This window comes from Diadema antillarum, unplaced genomic scaffold (assembly GCF_040938485.1).
Source record: "Diadema antillarum isolate AM-2024a unplaced genomic scaffold, OU_Dant_1.0 seq00000910_RagTag, whole genome shotgun sequence".
NCBI lineage: Eukaryota > Metazoa > Echinodermata > Echinoidea > Diadematoida > Diadematidae > Diadema > Diadema antillarum.
In genome coordinates, this window is record NW_027271766.1 from 197,310 (window position 1) to 212,435 (window position 15,126).

Here is a 15,126-nt window from a genome sequence, read left to right on the forward strand (position 1 = left end):
AGAAGAAGTGCACATTGTGTGCGTGTGTGTGTGTGTGTATTTGTATATGTTTTATTGTTGTTTTTTATCAGAGCATGTAGTAGAGGTGTGATGTAAAAATGTCTGCATGAGGGAATATTGATTAATTTGCTTGTTTATCTCTCACTAACATGAATTCTTTTAGACCATACTGTGCTTTTTTAATGTTAAGATGCAACTTCATCATTTCCCTTTATCACTTGTGATATTCAGTATTTAACAAAACCTAAAGTGCAAGAGTAAAGAAATTATGTCAACCCCCTCCCCAAGTAATGATACCATTCTTTTTCCCACAACTCTCAATTTAAATCTATAACTTGATTTCCTCTACATTTACATTTGATAAAAAACTTCAAATACAAGAAAATTGTTTTTGACCTATAAAATATTAGTTTGCCAATATCATCTTATTGGAAAACCAAAGCATATCTATTGTAACATACATGAGTTTAGAAAGTAAAACAAAAGCATACATGAGTTTAGAAAGTAAAACAAAAGCACAAAAGTACCTTTGCCCATTAAGTATCAACTGCACAGGCTAAATTCAATTTTGTATCTAAGTTGATCTATCTACATTATTCAACTATTCCCTTTTTCTAATATATTCAAGAATATTACCAATTACGTGTTTACCATTTCTTATGAGCTCTGTAAAAATTCCGCCATCTTTGTCAAGCCGACCATAAAGCACACCTATCATTCACAGAAAACCTTGACAAAATTCGGTATAATCTAAGTTTGCATCGAGTCTTCTTTTGCAAATATATTGTGGCCTACACACATAATCAAATTCCTCACAATGTCACTGTGCAAGTTTTGTTCACAAGAAATACTACAACTTAAAAAAAAATGATTACATCAGTTGGGTTCAAGTGATATATCAAAACTTAACAATGAAGGGCTAAATTAAGCAAGTTTGGAATGAAATGTCACTTATTTTGAGGGCATGTCAATCCAGCTGGATTTACGTCTCAAGAGATAATCTTTAGAAACAATTCCTTTTCTTTCCTTTTAAGTATGGTATCAGATAATTCCAATCTCATCGCTACTACCACTGTTATCTTCACTGATATTACTTTCCATAAAAGTACTACCAGTTATAATTCTCTGCATGAAGGTCTGACGTCCACACAAGTGTCGCACTGAACATAATTAGTGTGGCCTATCATTCACATGCCAGATAAAAATGAGATTCCCTCATTAACATTTGCCGGACCAGGATGTCCTTTCTGGATTTCTGGTAAAGCAACAAGTGCACTTTCTCATAAAGGTCAACATCCTGTTTTCATTTAGTGCCCGCTCTCTTTATTCTTCAGCTTCTCTGAACTTTAACAAAATAAAGCACTATTCCTCTTGACAAAGAGGGTGCTTAGCAGTGCGTTTATTTTGTTAATTTGAAGCAACTAGGTAAAGCTCAACATTTTCAGCTCAATCAGTACGGCAAACGCTCATGTGCAAATTAAATTTCCTGGGAAAATCTAATTTTTTTATAGTAGTTAAATGAAACTTTAAATTGATTTCTCCCCACCTAGGTTTGACCATAAGGTACATGTCATCATTTTTTGTTACTGTATGAAAAAAAATGTCTCCTAATTAGGCACAAGTGGTAAGTAAAAAGAATGTACCCATTCATCATTTCAAAAACGAGTAATTCCCTGTGTTTTACTACCTTCATACCCAGCAAAGTTTCAATTTTTAATGTGTGGACAATTTCCAAACAAGGATGCCAAAAGTACATTTTACTGCAATTGTTTGACCTTTTGAAGGCATAATCAATATCAGTACACGGCACAAGGTATTACATGTGTCTGATGTACTTCTTTCCATTTAAAAGAGAAGAAAAAGTTTTTGACTTTTACTATATGATGAACATCTACGAAACATATTCCATCTGTGTGAAAAAATAGTTTCATTGCTTTCACAGTCCATAAAACAGATGGTCATTTTCAGTTGTGTTTACATATATTCTCTGCTGGAAAATTCTTTGGTATTCCTAACAAATAATGGTAAACAAAAAATCTTGAGTTTAACATCTTTGTTTTCACTTTAGCTTGAAAGTGATACATTGAGAAACTGCAGGTGCTGAATATTCGGAGGGGTTTTAGTTTGCTGAATTTAAGAATGGGAATTTGACAAAAAGCCAAAATACTGCACTCTGATTATATGAGTACCTCATGTGAGAGTGATACAGGTACATGCACGACGGAAAGGCAACAGCTGCAATATTTTGTGAGTTATAAGCATGTACCAGATAAACAAATTCAGTTTTTTTTTTTTTTTTTTTTTTTTGGGGGGGGGGGTAATTTATTACTTGCCAAAATCACCTTGATTTAACTTCCATAGTTTATACCACAAACAGTAGGCCCTATATATACCGCGTGGTATACGTGTACTATGTGAAATGAGCCAACTTTGGTATCTATAAATACTTCCGCACTGTATGAACATTACATGAATATTCACACCTGTCCACAATATCAACAGTTGACTCATCACTGTGAATTTGCCAGGTGTGTTGGGTCTCCCTTCCAATGCAATGCCACACCATATTACATTTGGGGTTAGAAAATTTAAAAATAAACAGACAAAAAGGAAGATGTTTTATCAAAGTTGGACATTAATAAATAAGGAATATACAGAACTTATCAAGTTTTCATGAAACCACAACATTGTAGCAAGCGCACATGCAGACAAAATGAGGTGATCATGTCCTGTCCTGAAAAGGCTACCATTGCGATTGTTACAATTGTGGTTGCTACATAATTTCATTATCAATTATCAATATCGACAAATTGGGTCACAGCAGCATCCAACGATCTTCCGCACTAGAGTGAATTGCTTGCAGATTGTTGGAAAATCATGATCGCTAGGACATGATCGATCATCAAGTAACATTCTACCTACATACTACCAGATGGAAAGGGTGCTTCTGGAATAAAAGTTGTATGCATTCAGTCAAAATTATTTTACACCTTTGATCTCAAAATACTAAAAAATCACTCAATATCCTGGCAAATATGCTGCAGCCAGACAAGTCTTTTGGTAAACCCTTTTGATGTATTGCCATCAAATTCTGAATGGTGGAAGATGAATTTTGTGCCCTTTTGAGAACTATGTTTTGGCTTTACTGTCCAATCCCATGAAAATCCCACCAATCTGATTGTCTGGTAAAGAGAACGTGAGTGAAAGTAAAAGTGGATATTTTCGGCGAGAAATTTTTCGCGCTCGGCCGGATAAGACAAGTTTCGCACGCTTTTAATTCCACAGAATCAAGACATCCACTACTAAAACATTATGGCAAGCAAAAATATTTGCATGCTTTTATTTTCATGCTAGTTTCTGGTTGCGCGAACTGTGTGAAAATTTCAACACCACGAAAATTTCAACACCACGAAAATTTCCACCTTTACAGTAGATGACACCAGAGTGAAATGGCCTCTAATCATATTTCCTTTTTGGTGCCTATATTCTCAACTATAGAGCAGGTGTGCACAGACATTATCATAAGGGGGAAATATGATGCAGAGGTTTGCATACCCTGTGGAAATTCTCTTAATCTAAAACATCCTAGGGACTGATATTGACATCACCTTTGGTGTGAATGAACAATGAATTCACATTATCATAAGTTATAAAAAAAACAAACAAACTGGGAGCCATTCAAGAATGATCCTGGCACAACTCATATCTGCAACATGGTTACCTCCATTCATAGCATTGTGCTATTTGGGCACAGGGTGCCAACAAACCACCTTTTCAATTTATAAGATCCATGTTTTGCATTGTATGTATGGGGGTAAGTATATATGTGTATAGAGATATATATATAAGCAACTGATCCTTGTTCATTTCTGCATGTGCTGCAGATATTAGTGTTGTGTATGAACTTGTCTGAAAATGTGTACCGGTATGTAGCTATTTTACAGTTTTGTGTGCTTCATAAAAAATATCATGCTATTTCCAATAACTTGTTGATGTTCTACATCCTCACCCCCACCGATGTGCACTTTTATTTCAGCAATGTAAAATTTTGTTGTATTTCCTCATTGTAGATAGAGATGCCATGATGCTAATATCCTGCTTTACGTATACTGTTTGCTACAAAATGAAATTGAATGAATCCAAAACACATTGCAGCTTTGCCTGATGTTGAGGTTTTGTCATGCAATATATTCATGAGTGTTTATCAGTGAACAATGGCAGATTGGTGCAGAACCAGTTTTCAAGCAGGGTGCTACATAATGCCACAGAGAAAAAGAAACTGTATATTTTTCCAGCAGATATTACATGTCGTAACTAGTGCATTAAAAAAAATATATATATATATTTTGTTGCATGTGTACGAATCACTTCCAGATACAAGTTTAATGTCTGGATTTATATTTCTGAAAAAAAAAATCACAGTAAGTCTCTGTTTTGAGAGCAGAAGTTTGTGTAGCACCCTACTTCTAAGTCATTTGGAATTTACATTTGTGTTGTGTTCAACAAACATTGATGTGAAATGATCCCTTTTATTCTTTCTTTTCATGTATATGTACTTTGAATTGAGTCATTTGTTGTACATTTCATTACTAAATACTTGCACTTTGAGCTGTCTAGGCTACAAATATTTACAAACTGATTTACCGCAGAAAAATGTTTAACTTGAAAAGCACTTCATATAGCTTAGATTTCAGCAGTAGATTCTCTATGCACACATGAATTTTGGTAAAAAGTAATCACATTCCTGTTTAAATTTGCAATATTCAATTATCATATGCTTTCAACACTGATTCTTGAATGTGTACTGCTGTTCAACATCCCGTCCCTCCCCTCCCCCTTAAAAAACAGAAATGAGACAAAACTGATCATTTTTAGAGTTTCACGCAAAACCCACTTGAATTTCAATTCAGCTTCAAAGCTTTGATTGTAGGAGTACTACCACAGCTTCAAGGAACCACGCTATTAATCTCTTTTTTTTTTTCTTCAAATATCTCTCACTTGCTCCTCTATAACTGCCTTCCCCCGACTCCCCACATGTCATTCTCTGTGTTTATCTGCTTGTGTGTGTTGTTTTATTACTCTTTTTTGATACAGCACCCTAACAAGCTCATGCAGCATCTTACCAACCTTCACATTGTTTAATTACCAAGTCTGTCTGTGCCGGATCCACTCATGGGCCCCCCTTCTTCACTCATGCTCTTCTTACTTTGCCTCACTGGAAGCTTGTCTCTCACCACCAGCATTATGAGTGCATGAGCATTGTGGATTTACATGAATTCAACTAATGAGACAGGAAATATCAGTCATCCTGGCGAGAAAAACTACCGACAAAAAATCACTTATTTTCCACACGAGAGAAAAAGTATCTGTTTCAGTAGCTGTTGCTGATGATCGCCACGATGATGGCCAGCCATTCACCACCTTGCAAGCTTGGATTAGTGTTGACCTGTAGCCAACTACCACACTGCTGTGAATAGTGGATTGAAAGGCATGCACAGGCATGCACCATGCACTAATGACAAAATAAGGAAAAAAACAACAAAAAAGCCCAAAACAGCTACAGCTTTTATCTCACAAGACTTCAGAGGAATATGGGAGAATGATGGATTCAATGTTTCTCTGATTCATGAATGTGTGTGTGCTTCATCAGAAATGGACCATTTGACCATCTTCTCGCTACGAGAAATGTTAAAAAAAAGGTACTCTTGCACGATTTTTGCATTTTTGGTCCTTCTGTTTGTTTTTTTAAAACTTTTATATCAACTTGATGTAAAATGTGGGGTGCGTGTCCCATCCCATGACTGTGAACTAAACTCATCTCACCATCACACTTCGCTCTCATCTACTTTTTTGTTTCCTTCTCTTTCTGATGTTGTTGGGATATCAGGCAGCCATTCATTCGCGTTGGCAGAGGGCGGCACTGCTAGTGCGGTCACACCTTCACACGAGGGTACCATTAATGGAGAATACTGATACCACAAGTACTATGCACAAAGGTCATACCTTGTGAGAAGAGCAGGGATGGGTGAAAAACACTTGCCTCCCAAACGTCGTGGAAAAAACAACAAAATAAACATATGAAGCTTATTGTTTTCCAGTGGATCCTTACTACGTGAATGTCATGTTGTGACAGGCTGTCTTTGGTCGGCGATGAGAGCAATAGTTTGGGTGATTGTACTATTCAGGAAATGGAGTTGTGTGTGTCACGGAATTGAGCGATGGGATATATCATTCTTCGTGGAAACCTGCAGACAGGACCGTTATCTCCTGATTTCACTTGACCCCTATCGCAGAAATGGTACATGGAGCATCATCAGTCAATGGGTGTGGCCGCCATGATGTTTATGGACCTCATCTCTTTTTGAGGGGAGAGTGTGGGTTGTGTCATCAATTGTCATTACCTCTGTTCTTTAGTTTGTTTGGTTTTATAATGCCAACTCACCACCTCTGATAATTCAGTGACTTAGGAAAACAACAAGCAAATGTTACTTCTTGGAAGCACTTGCATTAAATGTGACTTATGGGAATTAACACATTGAAATCACAAATACTGGTGTGGCTGACTTTATCAGACATATATTCATGTTGTGATTGGTGAGATTCTTTGATCTTATTTTAGTGACTTGAGACAGGAATTTATTTGCTGTTCATTTAGACAATAAGAGCTTGATACCACTATTCCTTAGCTATTGCCATAACATATATTCTCTAAATATTTCAGTTTTGAATGTTGATGCCTTGAATTTACAGAAATCATTACCTTCATGCAAGAGAAGTGCATAGTGAAATAGTTACTTCTCTGTTTTTTTGGTTGATTTGCTTTGTACTGATCATGCACAAAATCACTTTGCTGTATTACTATTTTGAGCAGGTTCCTTTAGTTACCACTGGTAAAATGATGGCATATGGCAAGGTGAATGTCTGACTTTAAATGTGATTTCACTGCAAAATGACAACTTGTAGACATGCTTGCAAATATAGCTGTGACATGAAAGTAGAACAAAAAATGAATCTGTGGACTTTCATTTGTGCTGCTTGTAACTTGAAGAAATTTACACTTTCCAGTTGGAAATAGAAGCAAAGTTTGGTGTGCAATTTTAGAATATAAATACAGTGCATCATTAGAAAAATCATGCTAATTTTATCAAGATGAAACTGAAACAGGAAGTTGCATATTTAGATTTGGAGAGATATCTCTGCAGCAAAAAGGCCAATATGGAAACAGAGGGGGAAAAAAGAGAACAAGTGTAATCAATTGCAATGAGCACAAATCATAAGAGATGGGAATTCTCTAGGCATTACAACTTACTGATCGACAGTAAAGCAAAGCCTGATCAAATAATTAAATGAAAAGACAGTCGGTTTTCCCCTGGTATCCATTACAAGAACATGACATGATATGGGCATAACAAAACATAAAAAGCTTTTCAAGTAATTGATGAAGTCTACAGGTCCTCGTCATGTCAAAAAGATGTCTATATGCTGTCAATGGGCAATTGAATAAGTCCTCATATATGACTTTTCCTCAAAATCAACTTTTTGGTAATCTGTACATGCCAGCAAATTACTCTGCTTAAGCAGGCATGAATGTAACATTCCTTATTCTCTGTTTCCTCCTCAAATTTCCAGTTATTTTAGTTTATTTATTGGTCACTATCATGATGCTTCGGATCATCTTCCATGAGCCAAGCGTGACAATTGTCACAGATTACTACTGTGTATGTTTGTCCACAAAAGATAATCCTGTTATTCACTTTACAAATCATAAACCATTTTTTACCCCACATATTATATATTTGCTACATTACATAACGGCCATGACAAGGAGTTAAATATTCTTCGTCGCATGAATTGAAGTTAAAAGTACGTGCAAATTGGGTCCTGAGGTGCAAAAAGAAGCTCTTTTCTTAAAAACCCACTGTAACATTCTGGTAACTATGATTTTTATACAACTTACTGATCGACAGTAAAGCAAAGCCTGATCAAATAATTAAATGAAAAGACAGTCGGTCTGCATGGTCTCCAGTTGGTTTTCTGGTATGTTTCTTGTATTTTCTTCCACATTATCATGAGTGAAACACAGAGGTTTGATTATTCACATTTTCCTTTGTGTGTGTGTGGGGGGGGGGGAGGGAGGGGGACTGAAGATTGGTGGTTTCTCACAACTAAATTCTTGTTATGATAAGACTTTAGATAGAACATTCCAACCTTTCCAATATTCTAAATGTGATCATATTCATGTCACCACTCTTTTCCTTTATTAAGCACACCCATATCCTCCATTGACTTTTCTGTTTACCTATGTAGTTCACGTGTTTCATTCAGAAAACTACTTTCAAGGATTAAAAGTCTCTGACATCTACTAAAATTGTAATACTGATGTCAGAATCTAAAGGATTACACACACACACACACACACACACACACGTGACAAAGTTTAACCTAAACAAAAATAGCAGGGTGTAGTTTAGCAATGTATGCATATAATGATGAATATCCCTTCATCTGTGAGGTGTTGGTCATTCATGCGTTGAAAATGCAGGCATATAGGACCACCAAAGGAGACTAAGAAAATACAATATCAAAACATGTCTTTACTCCCTTAAACTCTTTTTCATCAAAGGACAACAGAATCCACGCTCAAAAGAAATCTGTATTTATTGTCTTGTTACTTATCTATTCTTTTCACTATAATATCATGACCAGCCACATGTTCTCAAAAGCCGGTTTTCTGAGAAAAAAAAAGATCAAGTAGGCAGAGTCTGAACTTTATTGCAAAGGTTTCATGGGATAAAATTATGTCATTTTGTAGTGTAAAGACATCTTTTCCATTTCCAACTTGTCTGCTGAATGTTTGTAATGCAAGTAATTTTGTATATCTAGTGTGGCTTATCATTTTCCCTTCATGTGGAATGTGTGAATAAAGAAACATGCCATTGTAATGTCTACTGCCTAAGAAATTTGGTTGAAGGCTTGTTTGTGAGAAAAATATTATCGATAGTCAGATGTTGATTTTTTTAATGTGTATGAAAAGTTAAAAATGCAATGTTACGCTAACCAAAGCAATGGATTTTTGAGGAGGAAAAAAATTGTTTATCATTTACAGAAATATTATAGTTATACATATACATTACATGCATACAAAATCTTATGTGATTTATATTGCTATGGAATATCAATTATTGTGAATGATGGGAAACTTGTTTTGTTGGGACCAGGTAGTGTGGCTAGACATTGTTTATATATCCTCCTTCACTTTGAGGATTTAAGACAAAATATTAAATGGTTTGCTATGAAATAACTATTAAAAGGCATAATTGTTATTTACACTGTATATATTAAGTTATGTGTTCCAATCAAACTTTGCACACACACACTATGAAGCTTTTTAGTATATTGAAAAAAAAAAATGCTGTGCATTGATGGAAATATATGTAATCGTACATTTAGGTTGTTTTTAAGAAAGAAGTAGAAGACTGTTAATGCTCTGATTTTCAAAAAAATCAGGTCATTTTCCTTTTTTGTAGACATGCAAAAGGATGAATTGTACATCTGTGCGTGTCATTTTGTAGATTTACAGGAAAATAAATTGTTCGGACTACAAGAATACATGTGATGCACATATACAATTATGGTATCAGCACATTGACAGGTCTATCGACATAATGTACATACCAACTCAGACTAATTTTCTATTATCTGCCCTAGGAGATTTAGTTTGCACTTGTGCAATAAAACGGCTTTATTTCCTACCTCTCGAACATCTGCAATGCCCATTATTGGACTATATAAGACTTTCTACCATACCTGAAAGTTTGGGTGTTCATTATGCTGTATATGTATGTGTGTGTGTGTGTGTGTGTGTGTGTGTTAGTAATGATAGAGTGCTATATTTTCAAGTGTAACAATGGTGCATATTCAAGAATGGGAAGACCCTCAAACTGGGAATGTAGTTAATACATGGTCACAAGAAAGTTTGTTTACAGAAAAAGAGTCTACATTTTCTTGGTAGCAGAAATGAAAGAAGTTCAAATACAGAGCTATACCGGAAATGATGGGCAATTTGTCAATCAGTTGCAGAAATGAGAAGGTTATGATTTGGAATATATCAGGTGGGTATATCAAATAACATTTCTAAATTTTAGAGGCTCAGAATGGCAATTCACTGTTCAGTTGCTGCTATGCTTTAAGCACCCATGAGATGTCCATTCTTACAGCCATAATAACAAGCACAGTACTACATAAAACATTTGACGGAGACTGTGTGGACAGCAGAAACCCAGCAGTACTTCAGTACTTGTACCCTTTAGCCAGTCTGGGTAAACATCCAGGATATTTGATGAGGGCTTTTGCCTTGTGTTTGTGTTGCAAACGGAAACCCAAAGTCGTAGTATTGAAAATACTAGCGCTGAAAATATTATTTTCAGTCATTTCCTTCCGTATGCATGTTTTTATGAATTTCCAAATCTGAATATGATGAAAATAAGACATTCTGAACATATTTTTACCCTCCTGGCCATAATGGAAGTTTAGTTAATACACTAGCAAATATGGCACTTCATCAAGCATAGCATACTCTTCTTTTTCAAATCAATTCAATAATTCCTAATGCTTTGTTTATATATTGCTACAATCAAGTGTAAAAGGGTACATATTTTTCCTCACAGAACCATCTTATTCCTCTATTATGGTCATCAGTGCACAAATTTGGATTAAATGGCTCCCTAAATGTGATGGTTACTGTTAAAGTGGAAATTTTTGCGGTGTGGAAATTTTTGCGCATTTCGCGCAACCAGACGCTAGCACGAAAATAAAAGCAAGCAAATATTTTTGCATGTCATATGTTCCCGTATTTCATGTCCTGATTTTGTGGAATTAAAAACATGCGAAATCCATCTTGCCCGGCCGAGTGCGAAAAATTATACTCGCGCGAATATATCCACTTTTACAGCACTAGTATCATACAGAATCTTGGAACCTTAAAATAAGACACTGACCTAGGTATTACCCCTTGATCATCTGCCCGGTGTGTGACTATCAACATTAGTATGTTACACAGTCATTGTTTACACAGCCACAAAAATTACTCAAACAATAAATACTGCACATTTCACTTCTTCAGTGAACAAAATGGTAGTTGATATTAAAAAGAGAGCAATATCAGAGGATTTTACAAACTCGTCTTCATCTGTGCATTCATCTTAGATAGTCATATCCTACATCACGAAATGCTCTGGTATATTTCTTCATTGAAATCATGCAAGAGTCCATATTAAATCTTTAGGGCCACTCCTCACAGAGATTGCACTACTTTACTATACATTAGTCAGACGCGTAACACCACAATTGTTTCTCGCATGCACAAATAGATCTGCACATAAGTCGATGTGTGTGCATGCATTGTGTGTTCGTGCATAACTATGTGTATTATTATTTTCAACTTTCCATGATACAGTTGTAAATGAATAGTTAAGTTTAGGCAAGGAGGTTTGAGAAATGAAGTTCCAACTGGCTGTAAACATTCAAACAGCTTTCAGATTTCTTGTGATGTACAAAGGAATTCCACAGGTGCAAATGTGACTTTGATGATCGGGGTTCGATGCCGCCGTCTTTCCAAGCTAACAGATGATTCATCTGAAACGCTAACATAATGTCGCCTATATTTTGTTTGTTTTTCTATTACGGGAAATTAAATTTCAGCTAATGATAACGCATATGAAAAAGAAAGTAACTCCTGTCCACGAATATGTCAAAAAGTATAAATCTGAGCCGTACGTTGTGAAAATATGTGAACTGCACCCTTACTGGAAAGTCGATTTTATCATCTTTCCGATCACTTCCAACAAATGAAACTGGTATGGTATAATCTTTAAGTGTAGTTCTTTATTAAGTTATATGTTAGATTAGTGTAAAAACATGTAAAGTCGGGTTATTTTAATTCTTATTTCATCAATTTTTGTGGAATTTTTATTCGCACATCCCTGTGTCTGTACCCTTATGTACCGCTCATGTTTCATAAGAATGGACAGCGAAAAGTAATTACCATCATAAAGACATATCTTCCATTGAGAGTGACGAGTTCATGATGCAATGCCACATGAATCAATTGTCTTCCTATCTGTGAGGCAGCTCCAGTTCAGCACACACTTCAAATATTTCTTAGTGGCGGTATCAAACATGGGATCAAAGTAAATAACACTGTTGTTACTCCATCTCTTGAACCTCCTTGGTTTAGGTTTCATCACATGTGAGTCCTGGAAAGTGCTGTTCAATCTTTCTAGAAAAGAAAAGACTGAAAGTAAGAACACTGATGATAGTTACAGAGAAATGGTACTCTGTGGTGGAAGAATATTGACTTTACAGAGGAAATGAACTTGAAGGCCAAATACATACTTTAGTACAGAGATCTAAAGAGAACCGGTTGCTTTCTTCTTCTTTTTTTTGTGTGTTATTAGCATTTTAATATTAATATTCTGTTTCAGGGTCAAAGACACAAATGAACATTTCATAGACCAGATAATGCAGAATTCAAAGAACAATAAACAACAGTGTCCTCCATCAGGTTTAACAGCTTTCAGAAGAATACTTGATGACTATATTTACTACCTCCTTTACGACATCCAATTTTCTCTCTTCAAGGTAGGCAAGGTAGTGCTGCAAGTTATATTGAATGTAAAATGATTTCAGGGATCTTGGGAAAGGTATTTTGTCATGGGTTTGAAGGTCCTACACAAAACAAAACTAGAAAAGCACAGAACACAGACCTCCACCAAGCCAGCAACTCATTTCCAACCTTGTACGCATGCAATTTCCCAAAATAGAAGCATTTTGTTTACGTCATTGCACAGCGTCTAGCAATTGCCCGAGCAGAGTATGCGATTTAGTGCGCGTATGTAAACCATGTAAACCTCCAGTACGCACAGCTTGAACCCTAAGTTCGTTGACCTTATATGCCAAAGGATGAAAAATCCTTCAAAAATCCATACAAATTGCCAGATCACTACCAAAATTGAATGAGGTGTTGTGTCAATATCAACTTTTTATGCAAGTTTCATTTTAATCTGTACACAAGTTTTTAGGTTATTCTGCAAACAGAAAAACAAGCACCGTTGATCACTTAACCTCCTTCCTTGGCAGAGGTAACAGTTGAAAAGAACAGTGGAGGGGATGACCTACATACTGTGTGTACGCTTGATAACATGGAAGAGTCTACAATGAATTCCCATTCGATCTCCATCTCAAACAATTCTAGGAAATTCTCCCTCCCACAATGACAGCAATTGCTCCACACATAACTGTCCACCATTTATGGGATATCGTGTGTCATACATAGTATGAATCAAACATGATGCATCACTTTAAAAAAGCGTGCTAAAGTGACGGAATCATGTAGTAAGAGATTAATAATCATGTGACACAGCTTTAATAAATCGCAATAGACATACGAACAAAACTACAGTCATCCTAGTTAAGGTTTATAAAATACAGTGTAAGTTATAACAGGAGTGAATGGATATGCCATGATGAATGAATTTACATTGGTGTTTTCCGTCTCCCTCTTTCAGAGTCTTAATAGTCTAGACCATGATATAGCACTTATTTATAACTAATGTTGCATATATAGTGTAAGTATTGATAGATCATTTTTTTTTCCACAAGCAATTTACAGACATTTTTCCATGATTATGCTCAGATTGCATTTCAAAAACATCTTTCATTCAACAATAGAGGTGGGTTGAAAAGAAAAGAAAAGTGGGGCATCATAAGACTTAATTGACTGAAAAATTGAAGCAACATTTTTTTTCTTTTTTTCTTTTTTCATTAGCTAGCATTGATATTTTAACCATCAAACACAGAATCCACATTTCTGTAGCTTGGTGATGTATCTTACTGTTACAATGTTAATCATTCAAAGTCAGTGTTACATAGGACATACAGTTCTCTTTCATTTGAGTCCTACTCTGGTCATGTACTACTATCTATTGTTTGCAGAATAATCAGAAGCCTCTTGATGGCTAAATTCATGACTGATCCTTTAATAAGTTAGCAACCCATTTTGCAGGTTTTAAGTTAATGATATTGATTCTACTGGCAAGTTTTTGTAGTTTTTCATTTCAGTTTTGTGCAGCTGTAATAAATATGTCAGTTTCATCAATTCTTCCTCTCCCATTAATGTTATGCAGTAAAATTCTAAGGTGCCAATTTGAGACCACAAATAGACATTTTTTTTTCTCAGCAAAATTATTGTGGGACTGAAAGGGTTGATAACATTCCATCTCTGGGGTGATAAGACTTCATATCTCAAAATGATGAATTTGCAGGACAGCAACAAAACTTTTCACAGCATTTTCTCACAAGAACACCAATGTTGACATTAGATGATGTAGAAACATTGCATTGGATTACATTATCATTGTTTTGTTTTAAAATGCAAATCTGTATATTTCATATTCAAAATTCAGTTGGAAAGATATTTTATATCTGCCATCTGCCAGTGAGATAAGAGGGCTTGTCATCCCATGAATGATATAAGAAACTATGAAAGTCTGAGTTGATTCAGTGAGGTAATCTCCACTTTGCAATAACCTTACAGGTGAGCATAAAGATAACTTGTCAAAACTCATCAAAAAAGAGGAGGAACTCCTCAAGCACTTACATAATCAAGAGCATATCATAAAAGTACACTAAAAAGGTATTCAGACTGGAAGTGACATTAAAACATTGTGTTTGGAGAAACTGTCGAAAAAGCGCTACTGCAATTAATTTAATGATTAATTAAAGTGCCTACTTATGTTTGCTCTTCGTGAATGCTTGCTGATTTTATTACATATATTTCTTCTTTTATCAATATCCTAATGACTAATATGAAACAGTTTGGAAAATGAGGAAATTCAGAATTATGAAATTGCATACCTTGGGGGTGTTTCATAAAGCTGTTCTTAAAGTTACGAACAACTTAAGAACAACAGGTGATCCGTTCTTGTGCTGAATTATTGAAATTCTGATAAGTATAGCACATCAGAACTGATCACCAGTCGTTCTTAAGTCATTCGTAACTTTAAGAACAGCTTTATGAAGCACCCCCCTGGTATACATGAGATAATCTACTTGAAAAAAAAACAAACA

The 15,126-nt window shown here is 35.4% G+C and overlaps 1 protein-coding gene across 1 annotated transcript in view; it reads left to right on the plus strand.

Moving 5' to 3' along the window:
- Positions 1–7,884, plus strand: part of LOC139741202 (regulator of G-protein signaling 7-like) — a 95,065-nt gene extending 87,181 nt beyond the window's left edge. The window contains exon 17 of the mRNA XM_071651792.1: positions 5,095–7,884. The gene's annotated coding sequence lies outside the window, so the exon portion shown is untranslated. The remainder of the gene's footprint in view (positions 1–5,094) is intronic.
- Positions 7,885–15,126: the final 7,242 nt, after the last annotated feature.